This window comes from Leptinotarsa decemlineata, unplaced genomic scaffold (assembly GCF_025532065.1).
Source record: "Leptinotarsa decemlineata unplaced genomic scaffold, Ldec_3_MD MMD2_tig00000251_RagTag_RagTag, whole genome shotgun sequence".
In the NCBI taxonomy this organism is placed as follows: domain Eukaryota; kingdom Metazoa; phylum Arthropoda; class Insecta; order Coleoptera; family Chrysomelidae; genus Leptinotarsa; species Leptinotarsa decemlineata.
The window spans coordinates 10944837-10966414 of record NW_027412547.1 but is presented as its reverse complement, the minus strand read 5'-3'; the positions used below and the strand labels follow the sequence as shown (position 1 = coordinate 10966414).

Sequence of the window (21578 nt, the reverse complement as noted above, 5' to 3'; positions counted from 1 at the left end):
GATATTCTCGTCAGAAAGAAATCATCATTTATTATTCTGACGTTTGATTCAAAAATTTTCAGAGTATTATTCTCATGTATGGAGCTCCGCCCCTGAACATACACTGAAGCTGAAAAGAACCATCCGCCCGATTGGAGACGCGAACATCACTTGGAATCTTAATAGTCTGGAACATCGAAGAAAGGTTGGAGATTTGTCTCTCTTCTATAGATACTACCACGGAAAGTGTTCAAGTGACTTGGCACATTTGGACCTATGGCTCACGATAAGACCTCGTTAATCCTTAGCTCGCACAAGTTTCGACTTCTGAGGGTGGTCGTTCGAAGGAGTGCGACAGATGGTTAACGGAAAAACAGATTTTTTTTCAAACAGATTTATTCTCCAGCGGTTCAAATCCAACGTAAGTCACTACTTTCAAACAAGACCCGCGCTTGGAGCGTTTAAGGATTTTTCTGCAGTGCTTGTATTTTGTCCTTAAAAAACATATAAAAGTGTTTGAAAACGTAACAATATCTCAAACTGCAGAACCAATTTTGATGACTGAGGTGTCAATCGTTTCCATATTATGATTTGGGTGCCACGCTATATGTTATAAAAAAAAAGATCTTTGAATTATTTGTATTTTCCATCATATCGAGTGAATAAGAAGAGAATTCAGGGTCGATAAATACAAATGAACAATATTTTTACACATTAAACGACAAAAAAACAATTACATTTCGTTGTTTAAAAAGTCACTATTTCATTTATGTATGTAGTGACAATTTAAATGGAACATCAAAAATACATAAATGAAATAAACTAGGTAAATGAAAATGAGAAAGGATTTAGCTGCTGATTACGGTTTTCAAGTAAACTAAGTGTTTTAGCAGAAAATATAAGGACCACCTACGGCAGGCATTCAAGTTGAATGATCTACACACATATTATTAATGTGGTTCTGTCACAATATCTTGATCAGCGGAAGTAAATCAAGAGAAATATCTAACATCAAAAATTATCATTGTCAGTTACTAATTTACTGGTGAAAAGCTATCAATTCCAATTCATTCGAGGATTTGATTTTGGTACACTCTATATAACGAAACAAAACAGTATGGTTGACGCGTTGTTGTACATGAACATTCATTATCAACGTATTTCAAGTGTTCATTAATCGCATTTGATACATTCATATCGCGTCCTGAATCGAAAATTATCCGTTGAATATTCAGATATACAGATTTGGCCGACATATCCTGTGTTGGAAACACTAATCTCATAATTAATAGTTCTACAGAGGATCCCAAGTTGAAGCCTTTGGGCATTTCATTCGTTCCGTTGATGCTTGTATCTCTCCTTTGAACCAGATTGGGAACTTGAGGCTTGTAGAGTTTCCTGTGTTCACAGGGAAGATAATTATTTAACAAAAATGTATGGATTTCTATCGATAATCATTATTATTGATGATTTTTACTGTTGAAAACATTGATCTAACACAGTCAAGCTGCTGGAAAATAATTCCATAAAAATCAGAAGATAAATAGATAAGTACTTTTCTGATCATTCCCATATTGATTTCAATTTAAGAGCCACCGATTGACAGCGGTTTTAGCCAGTTGGGCATTGTCAGCACCGGGCAGGCGGTCGTCGATTGAAGACAAAATGTGAATAACCAAGAAAAGTACCTAATAAAAATAACTGCGTGAACTGAAGTGAGACATAAGTGGAACCAATTATTGGTGTGATACCCAAGTCAACTTGCACTTCAAAAGGTTTCTGATTTCAAAAAATAATTATAAAAACAGTAACTCGAAAATAGTCAACAACATTAAATGTTTTTCTACAGACTTCTGAGTAAACTACTTAGTTGACTGAATGAATCATGTCTAATTTCAGCCAGTGCTATTTCGGCCTCTCTTAGATTCATTGGATGATAGTTTCAGATTAATCTGAGATCTATATCATTATTATTTCCGCTGTTCTTGAACCCGATGATTATTATAGGTAAGTGTTACTAATTGATGTTGCTGGATCCAGCAGTGATTAAAAAATAACTAATATGTAAGTGTTGCCAAATTAATAAAAAGATACTCGATTCATTGTTTCCTGCATATTCAAAATTACTCAGTTTTTTCATAAGCGTTAAATTACTAAGTATTCATTATTTCAAGATACCTTCGAAACATAAATTTTCTTTCAACAGGTGCATATTTCTATTTTTTAAAGCACCAATGCACTGAACGAATAATCTTAATTGCTCTAAAACGTGCGCGAATTAAATTAAATGTAATTATAGCTTTTATTTAATTGATTTCAACGTTCATTGCTGTATTATTAGCAATTAAATGGATACACACGTCTCATAATTCAAGTGTTACTGTGTGACTCGAAAACTGTTCGTTTTTCGTCATAATTTCTTGTGCGAAAGATAATGAAAATATTATTTCAGGTTTCATTAGGCTTTCTACTTTTGAACACCAATTAATTCAAACCTAAAGAAATGAACTTCAAACGTTCAAGCCAGTCTCGAATGTACCTACACAGTAGGTTGAATGGACTGACGCCTATCAGAAAACAACTACTCCCCTGGCTAACACCACGAAGGGCGTTGGATTATATCCGACAGGCGTCAGTGCAGGAATCTTTACAGAAAATTTCCTGCATATACAATTGGCAATACAATTCAAAGAGTTGACCTTCAATTTTGGAACGGGCACACTTGCAGACCGTTTTCGGGCTCATTAGCCACTCATCAGTGCAAGATAGTGGCCATCATCTACCTAAAGTCAATAATATTCCATAATTGAAAATCGGAATTCTTTTAGAGTATTTCATTCCTCTTCCGAAGTTGGAGCGAACATCACAAAATGTCACTCCATCCAGTGGACGAGATACTAACCAACTGCATGTCCGTAATTTGCCCGATTTCTCTGAATAAGAAAGAAAAACTTTCTCATTAGTCAGTGGGCTATGCTTGAAGACTGGCAGTAAACAAATCTAAAGAAATGATTTTCAATTATGGAATATCATTGACTTTAGGTCGATGGTGGCCACTATCTTGCACTGATGAGTGGCTAATGAGCCCGAAACCGGTCTGCAAGTGTGCTCGTTCCAGAATTGAAGGTCGACTCTTTCAGTTGTATTGCCAATTGCATATGCAGGAAATATTCTGTGAAGATTCCTGCACTGACGCCTGTCAGTGTTAAACAATTTGTTTAAAACAAATCAGTTTTTACGATATATTTTTTTAATGCTACAAAAAAATGAAAACAACCATGTGTTACTTTTTGTGTGAAAAAATGTTTCTCTATTTTTTAAATGTTTTTCAAAAAGTGGCACATAGTTGTTTTTGTTTTTTTTGGTAATATTAAAAAAATATATGGTGAAAACTAATTTGTTTGAAACAAATTGTTTATTAAATAAATGAGGAAAATGTATCTTAAAAAAAAAGAAAATGTAATTAAAAAAAAAGGTTTTTTTAGAATTTCAAAGAGAAAAAAAAATATGATTTTATAAAAAATGGTTTCTTAATATTCGTATTTAATAGCAAAAAAATTGTTAATCAACAATAAATTCAAGCAATACATTTTTTTAGGAATAGAGCTAAAAATTATGAAAAATCATTTTTATGTAATTTTAAATAATAGAAATACCAATACATTTGAATATAAAAAAAATCATTGCATTTATTCAATTTTTCACTTTTTAACGTCTTTGATTTTAAATAACAAAGTGGAAAATGAAAATTTTTAACTTTCTTTCAAGAAGAGCTCCAAAAGTGAAAAAAATTTGAGGTTTTTAGTTTAAAAATTATCAGGGTTTTTATGTAAATTTTAAACTTGTGAAAATTAGTTAATTAACTAAAGTATATCTAATAAAATAATTACGGAAATTTATGGATTTTCGTTTATTCAAGTGTCTAGAAGGTATGTGAATTGGTTTTTTCTTAATAATGATATTTTATGGCTTAAAATAATTTTTATTATTCAAAGGTCCGTATCAGTCAGCGCGTGCGGGACGCGCATCACCCGTTTTTAGCGCTATTTTCGCCACTAAATTCGAGCCCCTCTTGAAATTTAAAGAAATTGCTAGAAGTCATTCCGAATCGAATGAGCCCTGGATCATAATTTTAGGTGCCCTTGGACATAAGTTCCAAAAAAAGGATCTTGTGACCCAGACTAAATGGAGAGACCAGTAGAGCCAAGAACAAAAAAAGCACGCCACGTTCGATCAAATGCCAAGGTTTTGCTCATTTTTTTTTCGAAAACTGTGGCGTAGTGCATCAAGAGTTCTCGCCACATTGTCGTACGGACAATAAATAGTATTATCTTGAATTTACGCGCCGCTTGCGAATAGCAATACGAAAAAAATGTCCGCTATTGTGGAAAAACAATTCATGGCTTTTGCATCATGATAATGCACCTGCTCACTCGTCAAAAGCTTGCTCGTAATTGTTTGGCCAAAAACAACACAGTAATCATGCCTCATCCACCGGATACACCCCTGCGACTTTTTTCTGTTCCCAAGAGACTCATGGATGGGCGGAGTTTTGCGACGATTGAGAAGATAACAACCGAATCGCTAACATACCGATGTATGATTCACTGAAACTAAGAGGCCATTGATCAGCACAAGAAACACACACACAGCAAGGAGAAACCAGCAAATCCGGAATAGCAGAGCATGTTTGGACTCATCAACACCATATCAAGTGGGCTCGAGCTGAAATCATCCACAAAGAGGAACACTGGTTTAGGAGAAAATTCAAAGAAGCCGCGTATATGTTGTCCAACAACGCATTCAGTCAAGCTAGCGTAGAGATACGTAACATATGAAAACCTATAATCAAGCGAAAAGCGACCAACTCCCGCCAAACGGTCATCTCCCGCCAAAACCAATGAAGCGGAAGGAAGGGATAGGTGAAAGCACTCGAATGACCTATAAATAGTAAGATCTCGAAGGAATAAGTCCAAATATCATCCGAAGACGATTGTGGATACTAACAATCGAAAAGTTGTGACATAACTTGGTTTGAACTCTTTCAATTTTAATTTTTTTCATTTTTTGTTTATAATATTTTTGATTTTTTCATTTTTTCCAGCTTTTATTAATATTTCAATTTTTATTTGTTTGTTTGTTGTATGTTATTTGTTTGTAATTTCAGTTTTTTGTTTAATCAAATTGTTATTTTCGGTTAATCTTTTTGATTTTTTCAGGGTTATCAAATCAATTTATATTATATTAGACAATGGAAATCCGAACTGATGAAATACACCACGAAACATTGTCAACCACTTTCAAACAATGGTTTATAGTTTATACGCTTCAAGAATGGATTGAAATAGATAGTTTGTACTACCACAATGAAAATGGTGCTAGAGCTGCTGCCCGTATGTTCAATGATAATCATCCAGGAAGAAAGGATTTGGAAAAGCTGAATACACTTATTTGAATTAATTTGAATTAATTTGAATTAATTAATTCTTTGCAAGAATTTTAAAATATTATACACTTTAATACAAAACCTCTTCGATTCATTAATCCAGGAAGAAATCTACGACATAAATACGTTTCAGATAAATTGAACAAATTAATGGAAACTGGATCTGTTAACAAAAAAAAGCATAACCGTTCAGGAGTTGTCAACGATGAAGTTTTAGGGCACGTTGGACTAATGGAAAATTCGCAATCTCTCACTAAGTTATCTCGAGAATCAGGAATCAGTCATACAAGTTTTCAGGATCCTTCATAAATACAAATTTCATCCATATAAGATTAGACTAGTTCATGAATTGAGCGAAGATGATTTTGATAGACGTATCGAGTTTTGTGAAAGTCTAAATGAACGGATCAACTTGCATCAGAATTTCTTGTTTAAAATTTGTTTTTCGGATGAATGTACGTTTAGTTTGAATGGAGAGGTGAATCGGCAAAATTGTCGATATTGGAGTGATATGAATCCTCATTTTTACCGTCAAATTCATACCCAACGACCTCAAAAACTGAATGTTTGGGCAGTAATTTTAGGTGACCACATCATATGACCTTTTTTATCGATAATTTGACTGGTGATAAATATTTGGAAATGTTGGAGAATCTGATAATACCTTGCATCAATAGGGCAATTGAAGAGGATATAAATTTATTCGAAAACGAAATAGTTTTTCAGTAGGATAGTGCACCTCCTCATTATGCAGCTCCAGTGCGACAATTTTTGGATGATCATTTTCCTGGTCCCTGAATTGGCAGAAGAGGTTTTACAGAATGGTCATCAAAGTGTCCATATCTCACTCCTGTAGATTTCTGTCTATGGAGTCATTTGAAGTGTAAAGTGTATGAGATAAAATCAACAAAATTAGAAGATTTGAGAGAGAATATCATGAGGCATTGCAGAGAAATAACTCCCGAGATTGTCAACCATGTGAGGGCAGCAATTGAAGCTCATTTGTACCATTGTATGAAAGTTGGTGGAAACGTTTTTGAGCATTTGCTATAAAAATTTTTCTCCTCTCATTGTCCAGTCATCAAATTTTGATTCGAAAATAAAAAATCTTTTTCTGATTTATTACTTCAATATTTGTCTCTTGAACGAATATTCTGTATAAATGTTGACCTATTTGTTTATTTTTCCTGCAAATCATTGTTGAAAAGTTATTCAGGGTGACTCGTTTTCAACTCAAATAATTTGTAGCTCCCGAACCATAAGCTTCAGACCATATGTTTTATACTTTGTTGAAATCTGCTCTTCTTGGAACATCTGATAATGTAAAACAATATAGGGTGATCCATTTAAAAAAAATTAGTGACATACTCTGGGGGTGCGATAGGGGAAGTAACATCAAATGTGAGTATGTCAATATTGTACCAAAAGTTATTAAGGGTGGCTTGTTAGAAATGGAATGCATTATACATTCATCGTGGTAAACAGATCAGCGCAATCACTAATATCAATTTACATTTTTGTACGCTGCTACCAGCTAATAGGGAACAGAAAAAGGTGAGCTACCGATCAACTGCATATATGGCGAAGCGGACACGGGCGATTATCCAAACGGCCGATTGAAATATCGACCAATTAAAAATCGCCTTAAATTCATGTCTAGGCGCATACCTGAGCAACTTTTTAGTTGAGGAATGGATGTGCTCGAGTTATGTGGAGGTAAATTTTAGAATAAAAATCACGCACAATTCTGCCCACAATTCTTCTTTAACATTTATTTGATCTTTCCTCTATTTCACTAATGAACAATTCTGGCCCGTTATTTTGATACAAACCAAGAAAACAAATCAAAACACAACAAATCACAAAACAAGGCAACTGATGCCAGAGGAGATTAACTTGGTTAGAACCTAAATCAAAATATTTATTCACAATGTTATGAGTACATTTGTCTTTATCTCAACTCAAAACATTCTAAAGCAATGAAGGGGAAGGATACTGGGATACCCTGACAAAACGCGCCCTTAACACCTCGCCGAGAAAGGGAGACAGTGGAGTGAGTTCCTCACGGTGTTTGTGGGATTCGGACTTTCAGTTATCTCAGGCACTACTGACACCTCCTGCCTGGGCTTATGTGTCAGTTTTCATGTGTTTGATGTCAAGGTCACTCAAAGACCGCATTCGCTGGCCCTCAAAGTTGTGACTGGGACGCCCGGAAAAATCGAATGTTAAAAAAATGGGTTAGAACTTTCGTTATTTAAGTTATGGTTATCAGATTTAGCATGCGCCTTGGAGATGCGCTCGTGTCGCATCCTCAGAGCATGGCCACTCCACTTTTCGAGAGGTCCCGTCGTGCCCTCCAGATCATTGAGCGACCTCAACATCTCGCTCATGTTTATCAGAGAGTTAAGTTTTGTTAAAGCCCGGAAGATCTCTCTCCCCTGTTCCGTCTTCTCGAAGAGATCCCGATGACTCGTTACGTTCAGGAAGGTTCTGAGTAGGGTGCTAATGCCGACTGAACGCCTCCCCCCACCCCTTTTGACCTTGAGACGTCACACGACCTTGAATGACGTCACCTAACCTTGAACGTCGTACACGTAGTATGAGCTTGAATGCGGTGTTTGACCTTGAGTGTGGGGTTTGACCTTGACGTTCGACACTTCGACTACCTTGAGCTTGCTCCATGGCATTGAATGTTGACCTTGAATGAAATCGTGACGTGTACAGAATATAACCTTGAACAGTGGGCGTTCGGCGTTGTCCACTCCCTTGTTGGTAATTCCTATATAAGTTCAGAATATCGTATGACGTCACCTAACCTTGAACGTCGTACACATAGTATGAGATTGAATGCGGTGTTTTACCTTGAGTGTGGGGTTTGACCTTGACGTTCGACACTTCGACTACCTTGAGCTTGCTCTGTGGCATTGCATGTTGACCTTGAATGAAATCGTGACGTGCACAGAATATAACCTTGAACAGTGGGGTTCGGCGTTGCCCCCTCCCTTGTTGGTAATTCCTATATAAGTTCAGAATATCATGCTTCCACATTCAGTTTAGACACTCTAAAATACCCAAATAGGTAAACAGAAGTACTTGTCGAATTCCAAAGTGAAGACAACGAGTATCAACCCATCCGAGAGGGCATTTTCGTCAGTGAGGTGAATATATATTTTATTTTAATTAACCGTAATTTCACTATATTTATGAATATGGATAATTTGAAATTTGACATTGAAAAAATTAATTTTTCTATAATTCAACAAAGTGAAGCTTTAGAGCAGAAACCTATAAACGCTCTGGTTATTGATAAAGAATATAAAATTGAAAAAATGTCAATGTATTCCACACGATATGGTAAATCAATTCAAGTAGTTTTATTGGATGAGGAAAGTGATACTCCTTTTAAAGCATGGCTTCCAAAACGTGTCACAGAGCAATTACCAGAAGACTTCATTCGTGAAGTGAATTCATCCAAAGCCAAATTCACACTTACTTATATGGGTCAAAGTTCGCAGGATTATCCTGGTGCTAAAACCCGATCATTGATGAAATTCAATGTTTTAGATTGAACATTTTGAAATTATGATTTTTTTTTGTAAATAGTGAAAATATGGTAGATTAATATAAAATATGTATCAACTTGGTCACTTCATAGACATAGTCAGATTTCAAGTGAGTATTTTTTTATATTATTTGCAAACTAATGAATGCCATTTATGAATTTCCAGAACTCACCATTCTATAAATATGTGGATGCAATATTCAGCCCAAGAGTGGCCGGAAGCAGTGGATTTGGATTCCGCCATAAGAAAAATGGCTTGGGAGATGGCTGATCTGAGTTTTGATGCTCTACATTCATCAAATTATGATTTGAGTGTATGTTACGATGCTGAAGAGGTGCGAAAACTTTTGGAGCTTAGTGAGAAGTATGAACTCGGTGTGGCATTGTGTCATAAATATTCATATGGGAGTAGAAATTTGGATGAGTTCTGTGAGTTAATAATTGAAGCAGACTTGAAACATTTTCTTCAAGACATATGCACCTACCTACCGCAAAATATCATAGAGAAATATCAATTGGAACCACAGAGTCCCAACCCGCAACTGGAAGAAGCGATAAATGATGGTGTTGTAAATATTTGAAATCTGTTGTATATGTTTGTGAATAAAATAATGTTTCAATCCATATTTGTTTGTATCTAATTGTTTGGTGAATAAAAGATATAACATAATTATTGAGTGTTTTATTATTCATCAATATCGAATATTTCATAGCATATTACATGTCAATCTTATTACAATCCAGTTTGAACGGAGCCATTAAGAGCATTATATGATAGAACAGCATCGTGGAGGATGAGTGCATATACTTTGGTGTTTACTGGAAACTTCACCTTGCGTGTTTCGAATTCTATTTTGATGTCGACAGTGGATGACTTCATAGCTTCGGGTTGATGGGAGCAGTCGATAATGAATAGTGGGTTGTTGCGAAAGCTACCAATATCCATCATCGGTTCACTCATAGTTTTATAATAGTAGCTACGTTGGAAGTTTTCATATGCATAGTAAGCTGATGAGTCTAACTTCTTGTCGAAATCCAGATTCCAACGCTCATATGGGTATACTTCAGAGTTCAGAGATAGTCGAATATTATTAATATTCACATGTGTGAATTTCGTTACATCTTTTGACATATTTTCGGATTGGTCGGTGTTTTGAAAGCCGATGATGATATATCGTGGTCTTTCGAGGCTGCTGGTTGTCTTCACCGCCCATATATCCGAGGATGTATCACGAAGTGTGGGTAATTCATAAAGGTCCCACATACGATAAGCCACCTTCACTTTAGCATTATTACCATTTTTATTTATGCGATTCAATAGTTTCAGTTTCTGTCGATCTTCCGGCACAATGTGCCTGATTCTCCATTCTATTTTATTGATTTCCAAATCTGCATCGACTTCCCCAATGAATGAATTTTTGAATGAGCGAGCTATAATCAAAATGAGCTCCTGCTTCACATTCATTATCCCCTTATTGTAATCTTCAGCAAAACCCATGAGATACTTCAAGGGTAATTTACCACTAAATACATTGCTAACGGGATCGAATATATCTTGTTTATTCACATCGAGTCCCCATCCTATCGGTAGTAGCGAATTTGCATGCGTTTTTCCGAATGATATCATCGTTTTCATTGTGGTAGTTATGCCGGGTTTTCGAACAACAACCACTTGCTCACCACCCATTTCATAGCGAATTTCGTCGAAGAGAAAGGCGAGAGCATTATTGGATAGGTAGCACCGCTTTGTGGCATCAGATGGTGTGAACTTCCCCTCGATATAAATGTAACTATCTGCAATATCGAGTATGAGATCTTGATAATTGATTGGAATTCGTATTTCATCTGAATTTTTGTAATATGGTGAACCATACGGCTTATATGTATGCTCATGAAGGCTGATGAGGGAATGGTCGAACATGGGCTCCTCGAACACTTCCAATTTATCACTTGTGGTGATTGTCGCCATGTTATTACTATTTTTTATATCGCACCTTCAAGCCAATAGATTTGAGAAAGTTCAGGCTACTAGCACTTATTCTATATCTTGACCGTTTGGCAGATATACGTGGAATGAATCGACTGCTGGATTTTCGCTTCTTTAAATGCACATGATCATAGCCTCCACCAAATACATTATGCTGACTCAACTGCTGCCGCTGCGGCAATCGCTGACTATTGAAGCACAACCCCATTTTTAGAAACGATAATCGCAGAATTTATAGTTCCATCAATGAATATCACCTGCTCAGCGTTAGGAAGTAACAAATACTGAGTAACAATTTGATCAACTTCAGCTTTATATTGACTTTTTTCACAGATGATCATCGCTCACCATCGTTTTTGCTCGATCGTTTGAATGCTTATCGAGGGTTGTTTTTTCAAATCAGATTGCAGCGATTTGATATCCTTATCCATATGCTCATACTTTTTTACAAATTCTACTAATTTCAGTCCAAGCGTAATGAGATCTTCCCTCACTGATACGGAATATTTTTCTACTCCATCTAATTTCAAATTAATTTTGTCAATATCAGTATCTAATTCTCCTCTCATCTTTGAGATGTAAAAACCGACATATCCTCGATTAACACAATCCGTACTCTCTTCAGGCTCTGCTATATTTTTCAAACGTTTATTTTCCATATCAAAGTTTCCATCGGTTGTTAATTTGAAACCAACTCCAGGCTGCCCACGCAAAACAGTATTTGAAACTGCCTTACTTCTGCGACCAAACTTATCGATGCTTCCTTTACTCATTTTCTTTATGATACACTAATGACAGTCATCGATGTTCTGAATCAACGTATGAGGAACGATGATTGTTACTAATGACTGTTGTCGATGTTGTGAATAAATATATGAGAAATGATGATTATTATAGCTTTATCAATTCCAATTTGACTATTATTTTTTCACCATTGAAATTGATCAGATTACCATTATCATCCAATATGCGAAGAGTGATATTGTCGAGGTACTGACGACCACCAGGTCGGATTGGCATATAAATAATATTTTGTGGCTCCTTGGTGAGTTTGTAACCGGGCTCTACATCAATATCAAATTCAAAGATGCTATGGATTTCATCGCCATTCGAATTTGCTCCAGCTGTGACATTACAATCCACACGAATAATCCTCACCTTATTGATATTCACGGGCAATGTTGATTCATGTATTTCACCACAATTGAAAACATTGTCATCGAACCCTAGAAGTTCAGCAATGCTGTTTTCATGTTTGAGATGAATGTAATATTTCGATCGCATTTCACATTTCAGAGTGTTGTTGTTTGCACGTAGGAGAAATACTTCGTCGATATTTTCTTCAATTCCATTTTCTAGTTGCACTTCTTTGGATTTCATGAATCTTTGAATCACCTTATTAATTTCATCAATTTCATATGCCCCAGGTGGAATTTTTATAATAGTGGGGGGTGAGATAATTGTCTTCGAATAGCCGATAACATTATTCTTAGCATCTACATTGAATATGGAATTGTAGGAGTAGAAACCATGTAATCCCAGACCATAATTACTATTGGTATCCAATTCGATGGGTGGGTAGAAGTTGGCACTCAACTCGCTAGAGAATCCCGACAATGAAAACGTGCGTGACATGACTGACGAATTTTCGATGATTCATGTCTTTTTATTGCTGACAGCAGAAATTGTGGACCAATCGTCGCTTTTTCGGTGGTCTATCCATATCATTATGTGTGACTACATTCACATCATTCACTTTACAATAACAACAAAAAATTTTTCTTGTAGGTGGACCATCATTCATATCGGAATTACTACTGCTACCGCTGGAATCATTGTAATGCTCTTGACAGTACTGATACTTCAAAACATCAATATCATTTTGTAGGTTTTGTGGTAACTTATCCCATACAGATGCAATTTCATGTGATGCACACCCAATCAACACCTCTTTCGGCATATCAGCGAGTTGTTCTTTACTCATTTTTTGTAAAGTGCGTACTCTGGAATATGCGATCAATGAATGACTCATCCTCTTGATACTCTCCCTATCCTGTACTGGTGTTAACTCCATGTCTTGTTCTGAAGAAACTTCAAACACAAATGGCCACACCATACTGTGTTGAATCGTTGTTCACGCTTATAGTTATATGTGATAGTATTGATAGGATTCGAACCCATATAAAAATAGTGAATCAGTTCTTTGGGAGGGGGTAAATCGCCAAAACTATCAAAATATTTTATCGAAGTTCCCCTTTTTCTATATGCTACCCAATGTGTCCCTTGACCATGTCGACTATCCAAATTTACTATGGCAGATTCATATCGGAGTGGTCCTGATTTTGGTAAATCGTCACGCATATATACCCCCCGAAAATATGGAATCGTCATTTTCTTAGCGTAATAGTTGAGGTCGATATTGGAGAGAGCTTTTTTAGGTAGCAAATTTATGAGTTTTTTGAATTTTGAGGTTTCAAATAGACTCCTAATCCTTTGCGGTAAGGCTTCAAGTAGATACCACTTCCTTGTTTACCTATAGCAATTGCCTCCATGTGTTTATTATGGCGATTTGTCTCACTCAACTGCTCCCTACTCGCTTTTGCTGCTTGAACTGCTTTCGTTATACCAGCAGTAGCACCGGCTAAACTACCTAGTGCTGATAAACCAGCAAAAATTGGAATGAGTGGTAGTATTCCACCAATTTTAGGAATCGGTATGATTCGCGGTGTGCGAATTTTCTTTTTCCCACCTGCAGCCCTCATATATTTGCGTGCTGCTTTGAGTGCAATTTCAGCTGCTCTTTTAGAATTTTTGACAACAAATTCACTTCCACCCGCTTTGTGTAGAACATCACGCACTTTCTGAACGATCCCAGAACCAAAAGCTATCACCTTAGAAGCTTTCAATATTTTTTTAACTTTTTTTTTCTTAATAGAACGCTTTTTCTTCGGAATGTGTGACTGCTTGGGAGATGAGTCACAACCCATACCAAATCGGCGTTTCCCTTTCATTATATTCGTAACTAGCCAAGCAGCTCCTTTTTCTCCAATAGTAGCGTCTTTTGCTTTGACACGATTCCAAGCACTTTCTGCAAGCTCCTTATCCGCTATGTGTCTAGCTGCAAGATTATCAGGGTTCTGTGAATATGCAATATCGTGTTTTTTGCATGCAAAATCCAGCTGATTGACACCCGAATCACCTCTCAACAATCTTTTCTGCAATTTGGTGCCCGGACCGCAATACTGATAGCCAGGTAAGTGTAATTCAAATGGTAGATTATTGATGAGGGAATTGATCAATCCTCTACCAGTTTTATTTGAATGCAATTCAGTAGATCTGCATCGACTCATAACCCCTATTTAAATAAAGGAATCGATGTGGAACCCTGCTTATATAGTCTCCAACTGTCATACAATGCGCATATTGAAGCAGAAGCAGCAATTTTCCATCGATAATTTCGATGAAAAAGTGGGTGGTGGATCGGGAAGCGGTGTCAAACAACGTCACGGATCTTTACTTCCACTTTCTATTCGCGGCCTGATTATTGGACCTTCTAACTGTGGCAAGACAAATGTTATGATTTCTTTGCTAACGCATCCTTTAGGATTACGATTCGCAAATGTTTATCTTTATTCAAAGTCTCTTTATCAACCTAAATACGAGTATTTACGTGAAGTATTATCTCCAATCGAAGGGTTGGGTTTTTACACTTTTGCCAATAATGCAGGTGAAATAGTAGAGCCTTCAGACGCCAAACCTGATTCGATATTCATTTTTGATGATGTTATGTGCGAGAAACAGGATGTTATACGATCATATTTCAGTATGGGTCGTCATAAAAATGTGGATTGTTTCTATTTAGCCCAAACATATTCACGAGTTCCGAAACAATTGATACGAGATAATGCAAATTTTATCGTAATGTTCAAACAAGATGATATGAATCTCAATCATATTTTTTCCGACCATGTATCACCAGATGTAACATATAAGCAATTTCAAGATATGTGTGCGAGATGTTGGGAAGATAAATATGGATTTTTAGTAATTGATAAGGATCGAGAAGTGGTAAATGGACGTTATCGAAAAGGATTCGACGCTTTCATATATCCTTGACGTTCTTAAAGAATTGAATCACTTGAGTGCTAGATAGTGGAGATAACACTTCATTATACAAATTCTTGGAGTGAATTATGGAGGGAAAAAATGATGATGAAATATGTTTAAAAAGAAAGTTAATTGATGCAACGGATGCCGTTCGGAAGAAATTCAATTATATCAAAAGTAGTCGTCTAGGTGATCAATCAGCACTCGAGAGGATCTATGAGCCAATAATAACACCTTTGAAAGTAATATCTGCCAATACTGAAGGAGCATCTCAAATGAATCAAGTGATGCAGAAAACAAAGCCTGCTACACCATTAACAGCCAAAACTATAATTGAAAGTGAGTGGAAACCGAAATTTGAAGGGGCTTCCTCGAAGGATCTTCAAACCTCTCAATTGACAACTTTAGATTCACAATCACCTAATGTATTCGATGATGGTGATGAAGTACAAAAGCATATAAAAAAGTTACTATCAGGAAATCCCTCTTACGATACAGTCTTTGGAGTACACATGAACACTGAAACGGGAAATTTACAAATGGGAGTAGCTGATGTGGAATTTATCGATGAGAAAATTGTGTTTATGAAAAATGGTAAAACTATTGGCTCTTATCAGGGCACTCCAAAACTATATAACTTGATATTCATGAAAGTACCATCGAGAAATATCCCCTCTTCCGATATGACCACATATGGTGATATACTCAAATTAACAAAGGCTGCATATAAATACAATGAGAGAAAACAAGGTCTTCTATCGAATAATTGGAAGAAATATAGAGAAATAATCCTACCATTATTATCCAATGGAAACCCTAGTAGAGAAGGTGCTGGCATGATCAAAATACCCACCCAGAAAAAATATATCAGAAATAAGCATACAGATTATGTTTATTGGAATGAACTCGAAGAATTGATTGATCGCCTTCGACTACTTTGGAGTTCACGACTGGCTGGACATACCGGACATGATAATGAAATATTAGCCATAATTGAGGAATTACGTGAAGAAGGATTAGTCTATTGACCGCAATATCATGAACATGATGTGTGAAACTGGCTCAGTCGATCACAAACGATCTAACTATGCATACCACAATTGATAAATTTGGTCGTAGAAGAGGTGGTGTTAGTAAACCAATAGTTGGAAGATCTGGTGTTGGATTCATTCTCACACCAAATGGTGATTATGATATTCAGAATAAGCGGTTTCAAAATGTTGGTGAACCTGTAGACAGTAAAGATTCTGTTACTAAAGGATATGTTGACGATCACATTAGAAAAGTCAATGAGACAACTCTGAAGTATTTCCAAGAATTCATTGCATCAACGCTACGTAACATCGGAAAACATATTGATTCAAAACATAATGAGGTGCAAATAATCATTGACAAAAATGCACTCATCACTTCTGCATTAGCTGATCAATTGAGTAATGTGGAAAAGCGAACTGACGTAATAGCTAAGTTGGTTGATACTTTTACTGAGCGAGTCATTGAAGTTTAATAGTCAATCGTTACACTTGCACCTGAACAGTAGAAAAGTGATTCCTCAATTTTATCATCTTGAAGAAGTCTTAGAGCAGTAATATGAGTAATGCAAAATGGCAGGTTGTGAAAGAAATACACAAGCCGGCGCGTCGAAATTTCCCCCGTCGGAAGACAATAATAAAGGGTTTTTCTGACTTGTGGCAGATGGATTTGATGGAAATGCAACCATATTCTAAAGAAAATGAGGGATGTAGGTACATCCTTATAGTTATCAACTGTTATTCAAAGTTTGTATGGTCAAGGCCGTTGAAGAATAAAACTGGTGATTCAGTTACTGCAGCTATGGCAAGCGTGTTGAAAGATGCTAAATATACTCCAAAAAATTTACAATCTGATCATGGTACTGAGTTCTATAATTCGAAATTCTCATCGTTAATGAAGAAACACAGCATCAATCATTACTCAACATTCAGCACAAAAAAAGCTGCAATTGCAGAACGAGTAATCAGAACATTGAAGAGTTGGCTTTATAAGGAGTTTTCACTTCAAGGTCATTACAAGTGGTTGAACATTCTTCCTAGAATTACTCGTCAGTATAACAACAAAGTTCATCGTACGATTGGTATGAAACCTGCAGATGTGAAAGAGTCTACTAAATTGTCAATGTATGCCGAATCTAAGAGTCCACATGTGAAACGTAAAAAAAATACGTTTAAGATTGGGGATAGTGTTCGAATCAGCAAATATAAAAATGCATTCGATAAAGGTTATACAGCAAATTTTACAGCTGAAATATTCAAAGTTGTGAAAGTTAATAATACAGAACCTATAACTTATGCATTAGAAGATGTGAATGGGCAACCAATCAAAGGCTGTTTTTATGGGCTGGAGTTGAATAAAACGAAAGATCCCAATACGTATTTGGTGGAGCGAGTTTTAAAAAGAAAAGGACATCGCCTCTATGTAAAGTGGCTGGGGTTCTCTGAAGATCACAACTCATGGATCGATGAAAATTCTTTAGTGTAATGACATTATCATGATTGTACTCAATATTAGATAAAAAATAAAAAAATAGTGTATTAAAATTGTTTTATTTATTAAAAACTAAATAGAATAATAACCTTAGAAATGATGCAAGTAATATGTAAACTATTGGTTTTATTTTTCATAAATTCAACATATTGAAATCACTTCAAGATGTGTATGTTAGCATAAGATTTCCATGAATCCTCCGTCTCTCTATCCGCTCTTCATGGGTTAGACACCAGCACTCTCGAAAGTGGACATCTCTGTTGGGGTGAAATTGGCCGACATTCTCACACAATTGCCAATCATTTCTACAAGCACTGCATAAATTGTTCCAACAATCCACACTATATTCACCACATTGTAGACATCGCTGGACTAATGTATCGCAAGTCGCTACACAATTTATGCATATATTCCTTGAAATGCCCATATTATTACACATAATCTCTTTCGAACATTCTCTGCACTGCTGGCGGTAGTCACTTACTTCTAGAGTTGAACCATTTATCCTCTTCCGAAGTGGGTCTGGATTCCTTGCCACAACACATCTACGACACAGGCCGGTACATGGGTTGATATATGTTTCAGGCCAATACCCATGGCAGTTGTAACACACTATATGTTTGCCAATTTTGATTGGAAAGCCGCGTATTGTCGGTTTTGTATCCCACTCTTTAGGGAAAGACATATTCACTGATAGATGTACAAATATTCAATCGATGAATTTAACTACACTCTCACGCTCCCATGTTTCCCTCTTATAAACAGGTACCGTGAAGAGTGGGGTAGAGTGGAGGGAGCTACCACCACCACTGTCAAAAATCATATAAAAATCGGTGAGTGATTGTAAACTTCAGTCAGTATTCAAGTATCACCACAAGAATACATTAATATGTCTGCCCAGAGAGCTGCTGTGTTAGCATTATTATCTCAGAGAGATATTAATAACCATGAGCTGGTGGAAGAGTTTGAAGACGTTGGACAGATAGTGGGTGTTGACGAAGAAAATGATGGTGGAGATATGCAGTATGAGGTGAATGAGCAAGGTGCAGAAGGTGGCTTAAATATCGAAGACGATGAGGCAATTGAGCAAGGTGTTGGGGATTTAGACATTGATGATGATGAAGAAGGTCTTGTTGAAGAAGAAGATGAAGGTATCGCAACAGATTCGACTCACGAGACTGACGACAGCGGAGTAGTTATTGGCAATGTTGAGTGGTTGAATATCACTGAGACATTGGATGATCCGTTAGATTTGTATTGTGTAACGGATAGCCATGTTAGGATCAAAACGATTGACGGTGAAATAGAGAAGTTGTGTTGGTGTTGCTTCCGCTTTTATTCTGTGCGGAATAACAATGGAGGGTATTATGAGCACGTCGACATTCATTACACCGCCCGCTTCATGGAGATGGGGCAAACATGGTGTAAAGCATGTGATAGGCCTTTGACCAACTTTAGGAGAATAGCCGTCTGTATCATATGTAACAACACCCCACCTCTGGAGATGTAACCGTGGACCTTCGGGTCAACAAAAAAAACAGCCCTTTTCAGGGCTACATTATTTAAACAAAGAGTAGATATCTCATAATGAGATTGCAACAACACCCCATCTGCGGAGCAGTTACCGTGGACTTTCGGGTCAACAAAAATACAGCTCTTTTCAGAGCTACAAACAAAGTGTAGATATCTAATAATAAGATTGATCACTCAGTCAAAGAAATAGAATATTTTGAGTGTCACATAATCATACGAAGAGTAGTTTGTAATATATGGATATACCTCTAAAATGTACATCCATATACATATGAGGTATGCACAAATGTGTTATAGAATATGTAAGTTCTCTGAATATCTTATCTTTGTAAAATAAATCACATTGAAAAATGATTGTTTAAGCGTCCGAGTGGATTTGAATCTGTTTGATAACATACTAGCTCTCTCTTATCTGAACAATTGCAGAATTCATGTCAAGATTTGGAAATATAATTTTCATAAGACAATATTTCAAATTCGAGGGGTGTTTATTCAGAGTAGTCAATAAGAGTAATTGGTATTGTAATTCAGAATATTTATTTCAAAGGTGGAAAGGAGAGAGGGAGGTAGACACTGCCCCAACCACGCAGTGTCTCGTGTACACCAACCAAACAAAATGTGTACTCCGAGGAAGGATAAAGGATGGGTGAAATAGGGAAAAAAATAGGGAAAAAAAGGAAAGGATTACAAGTCGTCGTCGTCGTCGCTGTCATCGGGTCGGGGGAAGTACTGCCACATCACCGAACCCTCAGAAAACGCCATTTCCTCCGCAAATGCGTCGTCGTCCCAGAGATCGTCATCATCATCATCCGAGCTGCAAGAGTCTTCGGAGTGGTCTTCGGTACTGGTCACATGCAGTACCTGGACCGAAGATGTGGAAGGGTGATGAGGCGTGGTGGTTGAATCGGCCTCCATATCTGGATTCTCCATATCGGAATCCTCCAACTGAAGATCCGGGAGTGGCGCTGTAGGTTCTTCCGCCTGGGGTCCGGTCGTGGAATCGGCTTCCTGGTATGTTGACATGCTGACGATAGCTACTCAACTGAAGATTACATTGAGGAACTCCTACATTTATACTCTTGCACAGGAGGGGGTATAGTGGGGGGGGAGGTGGGGGTCGCAAAAAACGCGCCCCGGATGCAAGTGGTGGATGTTGAGCGCCCCAGGCCGCGAAGCGGCCTGCTGAGCGATCGCTTCACGATCGCTTCACGATCGTGAAGCGATCGCGAAGCGATCGCTTCGCGATCGCCTATACAACCTTTCCCTTCGTTACTTATCCGAATATACATTGCTTGAAATTTCTTTATGATACGAATTTTTATCAACATTATTGAAATAATGTTCCAAAGATATTCAAAGATAATGATTAACTGTTTCCATTTTCTAATTAGTTCATTTTATAGCGAAACAACTAACGTTTCACCGCAAGGGTGTACCGATATAGCCCTATTTTTTTCACTACTACCAAATAGAGTGGTTAGGTTGAATGCTGCCCCATCCACGCAGCATTCCGTGTGCACCAACCAGGTACTATGTGCACTCCGAGGAAAACCTAACCTAACCTACCTGATCATCATCATCATCATCTATAATGATGATGTCAGGTTCGGGAGAATAACCACCACGATGATATTTGGTGGAGCGATTTGATGATCTTCGAGCCACAGTTGATCCACAAGTTCTGGGCTGGCAAATTCATCATGTTCAAATTCATCTTCGTCTGAGGTTACATCTTGTTCTTCATTCAGCTCTATTGTTGTATCTGAATACCCATCGAATTCATCATCGGGAGATGTTGAATCAACTACAGCAACTTGAATGTCACCATAGGACCAATTCTCTGGTGGGGCAAAATGAGGTTCACTGGTGGAATCAGCTTCCCGAATAATTGGTGTTGCTTGATTCATGATGAACGAACAAGTTGAAGAATATTGAGAATACAATCTTATTTATATGATTTGAAGAAAGTGGGGTAGAGTAAGGGAGGGGGAATATGTGAAAAATAAAGACCCACTAGGTTATTTATTCAAGTATTGATGTGAGAATTGGGGAATAAATCCAATATAATATTCATTAGATTCATGATTTCATTTTTACACATTCACATAAATGAAATTTGTTTGAATAATGTTGAGAGAAGTAATGATGAGAGAAGTGTCAAAAGTTTTGGAATTATACTCAGAGCATTACTAGAATCACTTTTATTTATTCTCTAGAAAAAATAACTATTTTACAATTCACACACTTTCAAATGATGGAAATTCTATACAATTATTCTATTTAACTAATTTTATTCTATATACTACATGTGACTAGAAAATGACTAGAATGAAGGAATAAATACTGCCCCAACCACGCAGTATTTTGTGTGCAACAACCAAAATAGATATGCACTCCAATATTCCTTATTTTATTTTTTCATTCATAACATTCATAACCTT

The 21578-nt window shown here is 36.7% G+C and overlaps 1 protein-coding gene across 10 annotated transcripts in view; it reads left to right on the top strand.

The window, feature by feature from the left end:
* The window catches only part of rut (adenylate cyclase rutabaga), a 599728-nt gene that overhangs the window by 118147 nt on the left and 460003 nt on the right, over positions 1–21578 (top strand). The window lies entirely within an intron of this gene.